Source organism: Tiliqua scincoides, chromosome 8 (genome assembly GCF_035046505.1).
Source record: "Tiliqua scincoides isolate rTilSci1 chromosome 8, rTilSci1.hap2, whole genome shotgun sequence".
Lineage (NCBI taxonomy): Eukaryota > Metazoa > Chordata > Lepidosauria > Squamata > Scincidae > Tiliqua > Tiliqua scincoides.
In genome coordinates, this window is record NC_089828.1 from 46,776,349 (window position 1) to 46,790,692 (window position 14,344).

The window sequence follows — 14,344 nt, forward strand, 5'->3', positions numbered from 1 at the left end:
TCCTTGTATCGCAGCTGTGGTCTACCGGTAGGACCTCTATGGAGAAGGTCTCTCCTTCCCCATAGAGGAGATCCTTTGGGATCCGGCCATCATCCATTCTCACAACATGACCGAGCCAACGCAGGCGTCTCTGTTTTAGCAGTGCATACATGCTAGGGATTCCAGCTCGTTCCAGGACTGTGTTGTTTGGAACTTTGTCCTGCCAGGTGATGCCGAGGATGCGTCGGAGGCAGCGCATGTGGAATGCGTTCAGTTTCCTCTCCTGTTTTCCTCTCACGTTTTCCAGACTCACAAAGAGAGTCTGGTCCAACAAGAAGCTGACGGAACATACCAAGATCCAGGTCTACAGAGCTTGCGTCCTGAGTATACTTCTGTACTGCAGCGAGTCATGGACTCTTCACTCACAACAGGAGAGGAAACTGAACGCATTCCACATGCGCTGCCTCCGACGCATCCTTGAGATATGCCTGCACAATAATACCAGTACCAGTATAGAAGCTTACCTGCTGGCAGGCATGCCATGGATGCTGGTGCAACACTGGAAAAATGCCATGTTGATGGACACCTGATCAATCTTGCTGGTGAAGAAGCCAACTAAGGAGGAGAACTGCTCCATGGGTGAAAGGCTGTGTCAGGGTTTTCCTGGATGCTGTTGGTATTACTGGGAAGGGTTGCACCAGTATTCCTGGGAGAGCTGTGCTGGCATGGCATTGCCTGGGTGAGCTTAGGATATGACGAGCGTTGCACCAGTGTCCGTGCAATGTTGGTGTGGTGTCTGAAGAGGAGCGGGCCATCAGGGCTTTCAAGATAGCTGTGCAACTAGAACAACCAGGCCATAAGGAGGACTTTAATTTGGACCAACCAGGATGATAAATTCTTATGTTCCTCTTACATGTTTGTGGCTACTTGCAGAGTCCGGCCTAATTTTCACAACAGGTGAGGAGCTAAACCATTGCAGGCTGTAGGTGGGACTCACACAGTCCAAAGCTCCTCTATGTTACTAAACAATGACAAAAATCCTTATTGTTACCACAGGGTCAGGCAGCTTGGAGTATCTGAACCCAGGGCACCCCCACTAATCTGCTGCTTGAGGCCACTACCTCAGTTGGCCCCATGGATGGGCCAACTCTGGGAGTGAAGGAGTTTCTTATGAAGCAGAACTCTCTCTCTCTCCCCCCCCCCCCCCAATGACACAATACAGCAGAAGCTACCCCATGCTATCTGGGCCTAGTGAGATAATGGACAAGGTCTCAAGGACATCAGGAAATAGCTGTGGTGCCAAGGTTCCACAAGCCATAACATTCCCAGATGGTGTCAGTTCACACTCCCGCTGTGTTCCATAACATCCTGTGCAGAACCCAGCCCAGTAAGAAGGCAGGCTCTGAAACTGTTTTCTTTCCAAGAGGCAGAGTCAGTCCATCTATGACTGCGGTGGCTGTCTCAGGCATCAGATTGGTGGGGGGGGGCACCACCTCCATCTGCCACTCTCTCCCGCTGCTTCTCCTCCCACTCCCTGGATTGGGAGAGAAAGAGGTTATGGAGGAAGAGGGGGATGGAGTAGAAGAGGAGTGTGGAGGAGAGGGTGGGGTGAGCTAGAGCATCTTCAAAGCTGCAGCCCACTGGATCTATCCTCCACACTTCCTATTCACCACCACCCCCCTTCCATTTCCAAGCCAGGCAATGAGAGGAGCAGGTGCTGGCACCTCGCCAGCTGCCGGGAAATCTTGGGTTTGCCCTGCCAAGAGCACTGGTTAATTGCCAATCATTCCCTTGAGGTGTATCCAAGGGGTGCCGGCCTTCCTTCTACCTAGGTAAATCCTAGCAAGCTTATGGATCACATCCTTCCATCTGATGCTTTGGTTGTGACGGTTTCTGGGCTGATCTCCCATGTTCTTGGCTGGGTCGGCAGGACAAAATTCTTGAAAGGTGGGCACTCCACGGTGTGGGCAAGTGTCTCTGTGTTCCAGGTGCAAGTCTTAGGGTCCAATCCTATCCATATTTCCAGTGCCGATGCAGCCAATCAAACAGGGCATGTGCTGCATCTTGTGGTGGTGGTGAGGCAGGCATGGAGGCCTTCTCAAGGTAATGGAAATGCTTGTTCCCTTTCCTTGGGGTTGCACTGTGGCTGCACTGGAAGTGGAAAGTTGGATATGACTGGGCCCTGAGACCTTGGCTTGCTCAAGCACTTTTGCTGAGTTTGTGGAGGGGGCAAGATTGAAGCAGGGGCTTCCTGGCTGATGGTTCTTTACCTAGCCATGGCACAATAGGAGCTATTTCCAGGCAAGCGTGAGAGTCCAACTGAGTGATGAGCTTTAGGGTCCCATAGGGAGCCTCGACTGCAATCATCAAGGGCTGGCTTTGTCCCACTGCAGAGGGCCTGAATGTCATGTACCAGGCACTGCCTTGTTCCACTTGGAAATCTCTCCTCGCTTCTGTTCCACAGCTCCCAGCCTGGCAAGCATTTTGTACCAGTCCCACTTTCATGTGCGACCACGATCAGGCTGAAGCCCGGCTTCCAGGGAGGGATAAAGCCTGGAGGAAGAGCCTTCCAATGCAGCAGCTGGAATTCTGACCCACCTGCCACCTCAATGGAGGGCTTGTTTCTCGGGCAGATGTGAGTGGTGGTGAGCCCTTCTTGAATGGGTGAATTGCACCACCTGCTCCCTGGAGGTGGTGAATGGCCAGGTTTGCTTCTTTTTTTGTATGTGGTGGTTTCACAACAGCTGTCTGAGAAAAAAAGATGCCCTTCAGCTTGCAGATGCCCTGCTCTTGAGTCCGCTGGGCACTAGGAACCATCAATAAAATCCATCTGAGTTTATAATAATTTTTTTAAATTCTAAAATTGTATACACCTTGGCTGTGAACTTAGGGCCCCCACAAAAAATATTTCCAATTGGGCCCTGTATTTCCTAAGGCTGGCGCTCCCTGTTCCCTTTCCATATGGTCAGTGGCATAACTAAGGAGGGGCAGGAGGGTTATATTGCCCCGGTACCTCTTAGATGTTGTATAGGGGGTGTTAAAAATCTGGGGAGGGGGTTTTATGGGGATATGGGGGTGTTAAACATTTTTCTGTAGAATCTGGCATTTCAGAATGCCAGATGCAAGGAAGGGCACCAGGATGCAGGTCTCTTGTTGTCTTTTGTGCTCCCTGAGACATCTGGTGGGCCACTGTGAGATACAGGAAGCTGGACTAGAGGGGCCTTTGGCCTGATCCAGTGGGGCTCTTCCTATGTTCATATGTTCTGGTGTCCTCAAGTGCCAGATATCTTAGATACACCACTGCCTATGGTGCCTGACTACCTGGGAAAGGTAAATGGGGAGCATCTGTCTACTCCATTTTTACCTTTCCCTGGCAGCTGAGCACCTTCAGGTAGGAGTGGGTGACCAGGTGCAGTGTGAGGGTTAGTCTGGCTTGCTTGGAGGGGGAGGTTTGACATGAACCCACTTTTCTCACACCATGCCAGACACACTTCCACCACTGACCCATTTTGGGTGCTGTGCCAGCAAAGGGCCCGATCCTATCCAATTTTCCAGCACCAGTATAGCCTCAATGCAGCCTCAAGGTAAGGGAACAAATGTTTCCATACCTTAAGGTCGCCTCTGTGACTGTGTCCCCACCACAGGATGCAGTACATGCCCCAAAAGCACGGCTGCACCAGCACTGGAAAATTGGATGGGATTGGGCTCAAAGTTACATCAGCCTTAATGGATCTGTTATTTATTGGCATTGTGTGAAACTAGGGCTACCATGTTTTTTATACCTTACCTATGAATTTTTTATATCTTACCTATGGATTTTGTATACCTTATAAACAAAATGGATTTTAATACAATGCCTAGGTAGTCTATAAAATGTCTACCATGTTTCTGGAAAAGCGTTCTACTCTATACAATACCTTAGTTTTACACAATGCTGGTAACAAACTCAGTACCCTACAGAATACGTAGGAAATGTCTGCAGATGATTTTATGTTATACATTGAATTGATGTTTTAAGCACGCTATAGAATACCTAGGCATTCTATACAATATCTTAGTTTCACACAATGCCGGTAACGGACTCGTTGAGGGATCTGTAACATTACACTGGGGGTGCAGTCACAGTGAAGATATATCTGAAGACTGGCAGAAGGGGGCTTCTTTCCAATCCTGTGGCCATCTGCAACATAGGATTATCCCTTTAGTATATCAAGTTATTTATCAGTCCCTTGGATCCAAAGCTCAGCTTTATAGGATGATTGATCTCTAACCCAGTTACTCTAGGAGAAAATGCCTTCAGATCTTGAAAATGCAGACAATGAAAGTTTCCCTCATTTTAAGTGTGGTTTTTATATACGATGCTACATGAAGCATCCATTGGCTCCCATCCAAATGTTATTTCAATTTGGAGATTCATCTGGACATCTGGGGGCTTTGAAGCAAGGGGGGTGGATTTCATGGGGAAACAGCAGATCGAAGACGGCTCCGGATTGGTCACCAGCTGCCCACACAAGGACTCCCACTTTCCCATGAACGAGATAAACGAAGGCCAGACAAGTAAGACTGGTGGCATTGTTTTCAGAAAGGAAACAAGAAACTTTTCCTTGCAGAGACTTTCCTAGTTAAATTAGCCACTGTTGAATGAATGGCTGAACCTGGGACGAACAGAGTCAAAACGATCCCTAGGAGGATCAAGCCTCACTTTCTACTTAATTTACAAGGAAAATTATTTTATTTGTTTACCCATTTTTAACCCCGCTTTTCTCCTCATAAAGGGGACCCAAAGCGGCTTACAGAAAAATCATCAAATTATAAAATATAAAAATAAATAAATATTAAAAAAACAAAAACACAAAGAATCACAATTGAAAGTTAAGGGTGGCTGGGAAGCTTTGGCAAAGATTTAGGAGAAGAAGAGAGACAATCACACCACGGCAAAAGAATACAGACTGCAAAATTGTAAAGGAAAAGAGGTGGAAAGGGCCGGGCAATCTGATGGTCCCATTACACTAAGTGACTGGTGCCACTCAGTGAGCATCAGGGGTGACACTGCAACAGCCCTCAAAACAAAAGCCAACTCAGCATGACATTGGCTGGCATGGCCCCTCCAGGCCAACCAAAGATCCCATGACATCACTGCCAGTACTCATCACACACAACGCAGCAGCTAAGGTAAAAAACCCCTGATTTCCTCCCAATCTTCATTGTCTGTTTCCCCATCTCTTTTAAACCTCTCGTTCCCACCCACCCTTCAGTGATGGCTCAGACTCTTAAAATGCTACTGAGGCGTCCCGAGACTCTTTGAATTAACTACATCTGCTGAAAAAACCACAAGGTATAGAGGGCAAATCATTTTGTGGACTGCTTGCCTTAATGTCTGGCTTAAACCCCTCCCCTCTCCCCAAGAAAATTATAAATCTTGACCTGGCCCTTTGCTGTGATTGACATGCAACATCTGATCGGCCATCCAGCCCACCCAATCAGGTCGAGGAGGAGGAAGGAATGCCCAGGTGGTCTCAAAGGGATGGTTTGCTGGACCTATGACATCAAGCATCCTAGGTTTTACAAGGTCATGGGCAAGGATGTGTGTGTGTGTGTGTGTGTGTGTGTGTGTGTGTGTTGCGCAGTCCCGTGCTGAAAAAAAATATGCTGCTTAGTGAAAAGGGCACTCCTTCCTGTCTTGCTACATTGTGTAGGTGTATGACGTAGACCTGGATAAACTAGAGCAGGGACATTGTTCTGTTAAATGTATTAAGGGAATTTATTTTGCTGCTTGCCTTTTAATCTCAGTGCCAACCCTTTGCCAACCACCCTCCATTGGAACAGACCTGCTTGGCCTTGATATGTGCCTTGTTTGATCCTTTTGCAAATCTCCTCCTTTAATGTTCCCTTCAGCCCTTTAATAAACTCTCTCTCCCCCCCTCCCCTTCCCTTGGTCTTAGAAATTGTTCTATGTCAGCCTATAATTCTCTCTTTTTCTTCCATAGTCTGCAATGCTTGTGAATTGTTAGTAACACTCCCCCCCAAAATTTATAATGTATACCTGTCAAAAGATAATTTCCTGTCATCTGATTCTTTGCCCAGACTTCCCAACCATTTTCAACTCTCTTTCTGCAGTAAATCAAAACATGCCTGCAAACTTCCAGGGGTCCCCCTTCATGTTGGCTGAGGCAAACACTCCTTCCCTCTTCTTAAGTCCATTTTGGTGTTCTGTTCACCTGCTTAAGGACACCCATTTTATGAACTGGGCAGATGATTGCAGAATTATGCAAAAATAAAACAAAAAATTAGGCAAATGTGGGTCAACTTGCATAATTTATGGAGGTTATGAAATGGAGCTTCTCACAGAAGTCAGATCAGCTTGGCACAGCTTTGTGGACTGGCCCGCAGGTGGGGAAGGGACTTCCTTGTAAGTGTTTCTCTTTCCATTCCACCATCCTTAAGTCCATAGTTGCAGAAAAGGGGCAATTCTTAATAAGATAGTGTGAAGGAGGAATTGCATATTTGGGCTAGTGAAGGCATCTCTGGGGACTCACTCACTCACTCACTCCCAAGTAAATGTGTCCCAGGTTATAGAGAGCCTGAACGTGTAGTGAATCAAGACCTGGACATAGACCTGGAAGATCCAGGTTCAAATCCCCGCTCAGCCATGAAGCTTCCTGGTGATCTTGGGTAGGTGACTATCTTTTAGCCTTGCCTACCTCACAGGGTTGTTGTGCTGAGGATAAAAGGAGGGAAGGAACCTTGTGCACTACCCTGAGCTCCTTGGAGAAAGGGTAGTGTAAAAATGTGATAAAGGTGCAAATGGATTTGTGCAGCTTGTTCATAATTCACTTAGCCAGGGCTCAAGGGTCCTTAATGCTGCTTTGGAGATCATGCTTAGAGAAAGAGGCTGTTGGACGGGTTTCTCCAGTCAACGGGGGCCAGAGTGGATCACCTTGCTGACCCTGGGTGGCGGACACAGCTTTGGGACAAAGAGTTCTGTCCTGGGACATGAAAAGAACCCTGGAGGAGAAATCCAAAAGGCAGCCGCGTCCTATGGGCCCTGCAACATCACCCCATCTCAGTTGCCATGGCGACCAGCCTCAGCCCACCCTCTTGGAAGCCGGTCATGAATTCAGGAGAAGGGGCTTGGGAGGTAACTCTCGGTCAGGCCCTGAAGCCTGGGAAGGAAGGCGCTGGGGAACTAACCCTTTCCTTGTCAGGCTGCTCAAAGCCTGGGAAAAAAAGTTTCCCGCCTGGTCTGGCAGTCATAGGCGACTACAGATACTCCTTTCTCCTAGCTGCACCAAGCCCTCTGGGAGCGGAGAGTGAAGGCTCGAGGAGGGGGGCAGAATGGGGGATTTCATGGCCCGATATTGAATATTCTCCAGCCAGCCTTGGAATTGACAAATGTTCCCTGCATATTCAATCAGAGAGTTATTGATATCTAACAGCATTTGATCTTTGGCATGTAAATTAGGATGCAAGAAAGGAAGAAGAGCTTGGTTGGATCAGAACAAAGACCAGCTCAGGCCAGTACCCTGCTTCTTCCAGTGTCCAACCAAGCAAAAGATACTTCCAGGAAACACCGAAGCTGGGCAGGAAGGAAATAGCCTTTCTCTGTTGTCCCTCCCAGCAACTGGTATTTAGAGGTAGACTATCCATGACTATGGAGGTTCCATATCAGCATCATGACTAATAGCCTCTGAAAGAGCTCTCCTTCTCCATGGATGTGTCCAATCTCTTTTTGAAGGTGTCTAAGCTAGTGGCCATCACCACATCCTGTGGTAGCATATTCCAAAGGAAGGCAGGTCTTTCTTTTGTCACAGTGCTTTGCAGCTGATAGCATCTGACCAAAGGCTTTGTGGTGTTATTCAGAATATGAAATAGGAGTTCTCATGTCAGTCCAAACAAACCAGGGTTGGCCACAAGGCTAAATATTCAAATGTTGAATTTCAAATGTCACAACCAATATGTGAATCACCACTTGGATATTTCCATTTTAAGTTTGAATATTTGGAAAAATGTGTTTCAGCCACACAAAATCTACCCAGAACCAAGGAGATCAGAGTAATTCATTTTCTGGCAATGGGTGGGAATTTGAAGCCACCAGACTGGGTCTATAGGGCATGGGCTGGCCCCACCTTCTCTTCAAGCTTCACTGTCTTGTCTTTGCTTAACTCCCCCACCTTGAATTGCTGGGTAGGGAGGGATACAACTGCTTATCCATTATGGAATGGAAAACACACACACACACACACACACACACACACACACACACACACACACACTTCCTTTTGAAAATGCAATTCACTTGTCATGACAACAACCTGATGAAACCAGTGTGTGTGTGTGTGTGTGTGTGTGTGTGTGTGTGTGTGTGTGTGTGTGTGTGAAGAGATCACCCAAAAACAAGAGGTATGACTTTCCCCAGACTCTCCTTCTGGGAATTAAGCCATGCTTCAATCTGTAGCCAGTTGCTGATCAATGTAGATGGAGGAAAAAGACACTTGTCCCCAACCTACAAGGCAGGACCGGCCCATCTATGAGGCCAACTGAAGTTTCGCGTCAGGCATCAAATTGGTGGAGTTTGTTCTTCTCTATCCACCATCTTGCCTCCACTGCTCCTTCTCCTTCCACCCCCTGGATTGGAAAGGAAAGAGGGGGACAGAAAGGAAGAAGAAATGTGAAGGGGAAGAGAGTGCTGAGCTGGAACATTGGCCAGTGGGAGAAGCAGAGGTTGTCACATCATTGGGTAATAAGGGCAGCATTTAGCAGGCTGCCCTCAGGCATCAGGAGGTCTTGGGCCTGCCCTGCTGCAAGGATTCTTTCAGCTAATATACAGTTGGCACCGATGGAATTCATTGCCACAAGCTCAGAGCACTTCGAAAGGGGGAGGCAGCCAAATCATGGAGGCAGATGCCTGTCAATGCTTATTGGGTGCAAGGATGAAACATAAGATCCAGAGTCACACTGGATCAGGCAAAGGGCCCATCTAGTCCAGCTTCCTGTATCTCATAGTGGCCCACCAGATGCCTCGGGAAGACAGACAAAAGACCTGCATCCTGGTGCCACTCCCTTGCATCTGGCATTCAGAGATAGCCTAAAATCAGGAGGTTGCACACACGCACCACGGCTTGTAACCTGGGATGGACTTTTCCTCCAGAAATCTGTCCAATCCCCCTTTACAGGCATCCAGGCCAGATGCCATCACTGCATCCTGTGGCAAGGAGTTCCACAGATTAATGACACCCCGGGTAAAGAAAGAACAGCTGGGACTCCCCTGTAGACTGCTCCTGACCAAGGAAGGTCTACCATGAAGACCAGAGCAGTCTACAGGGGTGTCCCAGCTGGTGGGGACCACTTTGATGCTTGGCTGCTGAGCTCAGGCGGTGCTTTCGAGGGGCAGGGGCTGGCCTGGAGGGGGCGGGGCGGGGGGCTCTGGCCCCTCCTCTCCGGCGGATCAGGCCACCGCACGGCGGGGCTTAAAAGGCGCTGTCTCCGCCCGGTGGTGCTGAAAGCGGCCGTCCTTCCCCCAGGATGCGCTCGACGGGGGCGCTGCTGCTGCTGCTGCTGCTGCTGCTGCTGGCGGCGGGCTCGGGGCAGTGCCGGGGCTCGCCCGCCGCCTCCTGCGCCCTCCGCACCCCGCTGGGCGCCGGGCAGCTCCGCCTGGAGGCCTCCGACGGGCGGGAGCTGCTGATCGCCACTTGGGCGCCCCGACGGAGCGGTCCCAGCTGCCACCTGTCCTCCCAGCCGCGGGAGGTGCAGCGCTTCTGGCGCCGCTGCCGGCTGGCCCGGGGGCTGCAGCAGCAGCAGGAGGGGCCCCCCTTGCCGGGCCTGGAGGAAGCCAAGGCGGCCTGCCAGAGCATCGAGCCCCTCCAGGGCGTCCCTTCCAGGCGTGCCAAGCGAGGGTTCACCTACCCGGGCACCCTCTGGTGCGGGGCTGGCAACATCGCGGAGAGCTACGACCAGCTGGGTAAGCCACGCTCGACGGGGCGGGCGCCTGCCTTCCCAGCCTCCCCACCACCGCAAAGGGGGAAGAAGCCCCCCAAGTGGGTGCAGCTGCTGGGTGGCTTGCATCCACCTCTTGCTAGCTTTGTGCTCCCCGTTTCTTTTGTTTGCCCCCCCTCCCCAACAGTCAGCCTCAGAATGTAAGCTCCTCTGGGCAGGGATCTAGGGATGGGACCACAGCAGCGCCAGGGCAGTGTTCTTCAACTTTGTGGTCAGGACCCCAATGGGGCCACAAAGCCTCAGTTGTGGGGGTCGTGGCAACTTATAGGAATGAAATAGGTTGAAGACCATGGGACTAGAGCACCTCCAGGTAGAGGGGGAGGCATCTGGGGTACCCCATCAGGTCCCAGGAGATGGTGTCCCAGTCCTGCTCAGGTTCTTAGCAATGGTGCTCAAAGAGCGTTCACTAGTGCAGTGGTTCCCAACCTTTAGGAACCCACGGACCACTGAGGCAAACACTGGAATTGTCATGGGCCACATGCAACCCCCTCCATCCCCACCAAGCACACACAAAAAACAGAATTCAATTTGGTAGCCTATGGGGGAGTGGAAAAGCCAACTGTGGCAGGTCCATTCTCTGTCCTCTCTGGTGGTCCATGGGGAAGGATCACACCAAGTGACCGCTCCTCCACAGATTACCAGTAAGGGTAATCCCGCACAGATTATCCAGTAAGGTCCCTCCCGCAGGTGGCACTTCAGCAAGTGCTGAATGAATGGACTACTTACAGCCACAGCTGTCACTTCAGTGGCCCATGGGAGAGCATTCACTTGGTGAGACACTGGAAGGTGGTCATCTTTTTGCCCGAGACTTTGCGGACCACTTGTCAGGGTCTCCTGGACCACCTGTGGGGATCACTTCTCAGGGTCTCCCAGACCACAGGTTGGGAACCACTGCACTAGTGCAAAGCTTTATGGTACCTAATAAGAATATTTGGTGACAGTGCTGGGAGGGCATAGCAGGGGCAGGGAGTGGGCGGCAATGGGGGCAGGGGTGGCAGGATACCACCTGGAGGGGGCAGACCGACAGGAGGGGGATACCACAGGAGGGGGCAGACCGACAGTGGGTTCCCAGTCTCATACTGTATTGCAGGGGTGCTCACACGTTTTTGGTTCGAGAGCTACTTAGAAACCCAGCAAGGCCCGGAGATCTACCAGAGTTTTTTTTTTACAATGTTCGCGCCATCATAACATATAACATTTATGTGTACAATGTATGTTGGTGTACCTTGAGCCCCATGCCTAGGATTAGGCTGTGAGACTGCAATCCTAGCCACACTTACCTGGGAGTAAGCCCCATTGAGTACAATGGGCCTTACTCCCGGCGTTTCCTCCCACTATCACCTGAAAGGGGAGGGTCGGCACTCCGCGATCTACTCATTTTGCCTCGCGATCTACCGGTAGATCGCGATCCACCTATTGAGCACCCCTGCTGTATTGTATTTATTTAATGGGGTTGTGGCACAAAAAAGGTTGAAGACCACTGCTGTAGAGCAGCTACTTTGCTTGCAGACAATCCCAGGTTTGGGCCCTGGCATAATCTCCAGGTAGGGCAGGGGAAGACCCCCCCCCCCATTTGAAGAGAACAGTTGCCAGTGAGTGCAATACTGGGCTAGATGAACAGAGGGTCTAACTCTGTAAGGCAGCTGCCTGTGTCCATCCCTCTTTGTTGCACACCACTCTTGGAAGCACCCAGTACACAGAGGGTGGTGTATGTGCGGTTAGTTAGTGAATTAACAGATGCACACAGAGTGGAAAACCAGGGGCATTGCAAGGCAATTTGGGGGCATGTGGAAGGAGGACAAATGCTGCAAATGAGGTTTTGATTCAACCAGGGACACTCATTCCAGTTCCCACAGGTGCGGTGGGTGGGTGAGCAGAGCAGGTACACATAGGGTACCATTCTGTGGTCTTGCTTGACCACAGTACACATAGGGTACACATAGGGTACCATTCTGTGGTCCCTCTACTTCCCAATCAAGAGGAGCAAAAACAGACACATGGGAGAAAGGAAAGGGAGATGCTGAACCTTCCATCCTCCACCCCTTCCACACTTGTGGGACAGAGGAAGAAGAGGGAGGTAGAGGCAGTGATGATGTAGGAGGGGGAGGCAGCTGCAGCAGATAGGGGCAAACCACTATCTCTGCCTGTGCCCCTAGGTGCAGCACTGGGGAGCCCTGCTCAAGAATATTGATTTCCTGCTTTTCACCCAAAGTTCTCAGAGAAGCTTATATAGCAGTAAGAATAGCACTTGAAAGGTAGGTAGGGTGGTACCAGCTGCCAGAAGGTCTGGCCACTGGCTGGGGGCAGAATCTTCTTTAAGTTGTCCCCATCCTCTTGTTCATCACCTCCTCCTCCCCCCCCCCATCCAGGAGCTCACTGGGAGACAGACAAGTGTTGCCGGGAACATGACCACTGCCAACATGTCATTCACCCCTTCACCTACAAGTACGGGTACCGAAATTTCCGCTGGCACACCATCAGCCACTGTGACTGTGACAACCGGTGAGCAGAGATGGGGGGGGGGGTGTCACCATATCCTGAAATGAACTTCTGGTGGGTTCACAGAATATCACTCCTTGGCCATTAGAACACAGTTCAGTGCCTTGCCTTTCCTACAGGAAATGCCAAGAAAGTTGAATCATGGTCTTCTGTCTTGTTCTGTATGGGATGGACAGAACTCTTTACAACACAGCTGCCCAGAGTGCTGTCATCCATACCATACCATAAGCACTGCCTTGTTAGCGTCAATCAGAGCAGAGAGATCTGGCTACTGAAGCATCCTGGTTCCAGATGAAGGCAGATGCTGCAGATAAAGGTGATCGCCCCCCCCCCATGATGACTTCCATAGCAGTCGCTGTGTGCTTCTGTTATTAAAGCCTAAGTAAGTTCAGCACAAGTTGAAAGCATATGCTGACATTATTTTGCTAGTCTTCTCCTGCTATTTATTCCCAGCCCTGGGAATTTAGAGGTAGCCTGCCTCTGTAGGTGGAGGTTCCATGAATCTCTCCATGAATCAATCAAGCTAATGGAGGAACTCAGACCATGATGAATACCAGGCCAGTACAGACCAGGCCAGTAGAATTGTCAGTAGAATTACCAGTAGGCTGAGTAAGGGGCTGCGAAGGCCCCCCTGTGAGTTCGTGGCTCAAGCAAAATTTGAAGTAGGTGTTTGACTCCAGAAAGGAGCATAGTGAGGACCTCCAGTCATTTGTCCCTATTGAATCCAGGCTGAAGGCTCACTTTCCCATGCTGAGTCCCACCCATTGGTGTTGCTAGGGAGTTCGGGGTGTGTGTGTGTGTGAATGGCAGGTGGGTGACAACACTACTGGCCAAAATTGTGAAATCTTGCAATTTTCGAATAGTACTATTATATCATTCAATGTGGAATTTCATGCAGAGTGCAATGAAATGAACCATGTGTAGATGTCTGCGTTCGATCAAATGTTATGGATAAAAAGGAAAATACAACTGCCTTATGTAACAACAAGTGGATTTCTGTAACTCAAAACTGACCACTGAGACTGATTGTTCTGAGAGCCAATGAGGTATTATGACACAGCAGGGAACCAATTAACCAAGTGTTAATAGGAGTCAGCTCTCATTTTCATCTATCAGAGCTAATATCAGAACGCTTAGTCAGCTGTGTGAGTGCCATCAAATTGGCTGCTGGTATTTTGTTGGGTGATACGTACTGCTACATATTTAAATAAAGCAAATGGGGGTTACACCAACCCTAGTGATGTCACTGCATTTAGATTGCGCGTATGATATTGTAATTTATTCTGTATAGTCTGGTGCAGGAGGAGGTCCACCATGAGGGTAATGCAGTGAGCTTTTGCACCAGGTGACAAACTCTAGTGACACTTCTGGTCCTACCCTTTCCCTTCTAGGTTAAAGGCCTGCCTGCGGGCTGTGAATGACACAGCCTCCCGGGTGGTGGGGCAGGCTTTCTTCAACATAATCCAGGTGCCCTGCTTTGAGTTCACCTACATGGAGCAATGTGTGGAGCCCTACCTCTACGTCTGGTAAGTTGCTTAAGCCATGCAATTCATCAGGAAGTAGGCAGAGCAAGGGGGTGTTCAGAGGTACCAGGATCCACTCCAGCTGAGTAGCTAAGTGAGCCTGTTGCAGCAAAGCCAACTGGCAAGAAGACATCAGGGTCGTCAGGTGGAAGTGGAAAGAGGCATCTCTTGCAGATATGGGGTCATCACAGGAGTTAACTGTTCTAGGGCAGACCTTGAAAACCAGACACAGAACTTCTGCTGTATGAGGCAGTAGTGTTCTAGGGGCGACTCAAGAGGTCACCCAGATTGGACATTAGCTGAGGGCCCATGCCCATAAGAGGGCCCAACCAGGAAAACCAATGCCAAGG